Genomic DNA, 3,223 nt, shown 5'->3' with positions numbered 1-3,223 from the left:
CTCCCCCGTGACTGACCCCTGATCCCATCCCCCATGACTCATGACCCCTGTGCCAACCCGTGCCCACCTATGCCGACCCATGCCCACCCATGCTCCCCGTGCTCACCCATGCCCCCCTTCCCATCCAAAGTCATACCTACAGACTTCTGTGAACACATTCTCTCCCTGGCTGATCTCCCTTCCGTCTGAGACCAGCCTGTCAATCAGCCGGTAAGTCGGAAGTGAAGCCAACAAAAAAAAAAATAGGTCCTTACGGCAAAATCGTAAGGACATTCTGGAAACCCATTTTAATGTTTCCATTTTAATGGGTTTCCTGTCCTCAATTTGACCCTCCCACCCTCTTCCCGGCTCCGTTTTAAAATTACCCCCAAAGAGTCTGCAAAGGGATATAGGCAGGTTAAGGGAGTGGGCAAGAAGGTGGCAGATGGAGTATAATGTGGAGAAATGTGAGGTTATTCACTTTGGTAGGAAGAATAGAAAAACAGAATATTTTTAAATGTTGAGAAACTAGTAAATGTTTGTGTTCAGACAGACTTGGGTGTCCTCGTACAAGAAACACGAAAAGTCAATATGCGGGTACAGTAGGCAATTAGGAAGGCAAATGGCATGTCGGTCTTTATTGCAAGGGGGTTGGAGTACAAGAGTAAGGAAGTCTTATTACAGTTGTACAGTTGACCTACTGATCAAGCTGCAGACCACAATGGAGAAGATGGCCATTTTGGGACCCTCTGCAATGGGACCCTCCTGGGCAGAGATCCTAATTACAGTTTTACTTCGATCACAAATGCTTTGACTGGAGACTTTTTGTCCCAATCTACAACAGGAGCATCTTGTCTGGATTCACCATGTTAGGGAACCAGATAACGTACAACAACTCACAGCTGCCCGGCTTTTGGCTCAGACACAGATCTCTGGTCATACTGAGGGAGGGCTCAACAGCAAGGAAACAGCAGGAGTAGGCACGGCTGATGATGAAGTCTCTCAAGGCAATGACACATCTGTACCATCCAGCCACTCCACACAAATGCCTCCACTTGTTGGATAGCATGCAGGCCCAGGCAGTTCGAATCATAGATAATTTACAGCACAGAAGGAGGCCATTTGGCCCATCGTATCTGCGCCCGCTGAGAAACAAGCCACCCAGCCTAATCCCACTTTCCCGCATTTGGTCTGTAGCCCTGCAGGTCACGGCTCTTCAGGTGCACATCCAGGTATTTTTTTTTTAATGAGTTGAGGGTTTCTGCCTCTACCAACCTCTCAGGCAGTGAATTCCAGACCCCCACCACCCTCTGGGTGAAATTTTTTTTCCTCATTTCTGCCCTAATCCTTCTACCAATCACTTTAAATCTATGCCCCCTGATTATTGACCCCTCCGCTAAGGGAAATAGGTCCTTCCTATCCACTCTATCTAGGCCCCTCATAATTTTGTACACCTCAATCAAATCACCCCTCAGCCTCCTCTGTTCCAAGGAAAACAACCCCAGCCTATCCACTCTGTCATCATAGCTAAAATTCTCCAGTCCTGGCAACATCCTTGTAAATCTCCTCTGCACCCTCTCTAGTGCAATTACATCATTCCTGTAATATGGTGACCGGAACTGTGCGCAGTACTCAAGCTGTGGCCTAACTAGTATTTTATACAGTTCCAGCATAACATCCCTGCTTTTATATTCCATGACTCGGCTAATAAAGGAAAGTATCCCGTATGCCTTCTTAACCACCTTATCTACCTGTCCTGCTACCTTCAGGGATCTGTGGATGTGCACTCCAAAGTCCCTCACGTACTTTACACCTTTTCGTATCCTCCCATTTATCGAGTACTCCCTTGCCTTGTTTGCTCTCCCCAAATGCATTACCTCACACTTCTCCAGATTGAACTCCATTTGCCACTTTTCTGCACATCTGACCAGTCCATTGATATTTTCCTGCAGTCTACAGCTTTCCTCCTCACTATCAACCACACGGCTTATCTTTATGTCATCCGCAAATTTCTTAATCATGCCCCCTACGTTTAAGTCCAAATTGTTAATGTATACCACAAAAAGCAAAGGACCTAGTACCGAGCCCTGCGGCACCCCACTGGAAACAGCCTTCCAGTCGCAAAAACACCCGTCGACCATGACCCTTTGCTTCCTGCCACTGAGCCAGTTTTGGATCCAATTTGCCACATTCCCTTGGATCCCATGGGCCTTTACCTTTTTGACCAATCTGCCATGTGGGATCTTGTCAAAAGCCTTGCTAAAATCCATGTAGACTACATCTATTACGCTAACCTCATCGATCCTCCTTGTCACCTCCTCGAAAAATTCAGTCAAGTTAGTCAGACACGACCTCCCCTTCACAAATCCGTGCTGACTGTCCTTGATTAGTCCATGCCTTTTGAAGTGACAGTTTATCCTGTCCCTCAGAATTGATTCCAATAATTCGCCCACCACCGAAGTTAGTTACCACAGCAATACCTCTGGTCCATGCAGTTGTAGGGACTTCCACTGACCCAGCACAAGATGAGGCAGATACTGAGATCAAGAAGCCATCCAGCTTGTCGCTGCCACTGGGGAACCACTTAGAAAGCTGCGTGGCTACAGAGTAGAAGACACATTTACACCAAGCTGTGACCCATGCCCCACACTGTACGAGTTAATAAAAGTTGGGTTTGCTAATGGAATATGTCCTGACAGTTTTCTTGGTATGCCACTGATTAAGGTTTCTGGGGGAAAATGATGTGGTGTTTATGAGCCTTGATACATGGTTGGGCATCAAGAAGATGACCCGTTATTTAGCAAGGGCATTTGGCACATGGGGCATTAAATGTTGTGCATTGAAGCTGTAAGGCATTTAACAAAAGGTTTGTTTGATTAGACCCTGCTGATTGAGCTGTTTGTTGTATCGGCAAAGTATCTGTCTCTTGGTAGAACTCATCTTTTTCCTATTGTGCGTTCGACTAAAACCATGGTGGAAGTGTGTGCTGCATTGTGCTGTTCTTCGGGTTTTGCCCTTGGGCTAGGCAACAGTGTCATCAGCTACAGCTGCAGTGTGTAATGTTGGTCCCTGGCAGCCATCGCTGCAGTCTTAAAGGCCCTTCAAATAACACTGGCACTATACACTGCCATAGGACAAAATGAATTATGGAAGTTGCCAGGGTAACAAGCATTCTTGTGTATAATTCTGTTCCATTGGCCGTAGATCAGCTGCACATTCATGGAATGGTTGCCCTTTCTACTCG

This window comes from Heptranchias perlo, chromosome 9 (assembly GCF_035084215.1).
Source record: "Heptranchias perlo isolate sHepPer1 chromosome 9, sHepPer1.hap1, whole genome shotgun sequence".
NCBI classification, from domain to species: domain Eukaryota; kingdom Metazoa; phylum Chordata; class Chondrichthyes; order Hexanchiformes; family Hexanchidae; genus Heptranchias; species Heptranchias perlo.
This window is presented reverse-complemented; position numbering follows the sequence as displayed.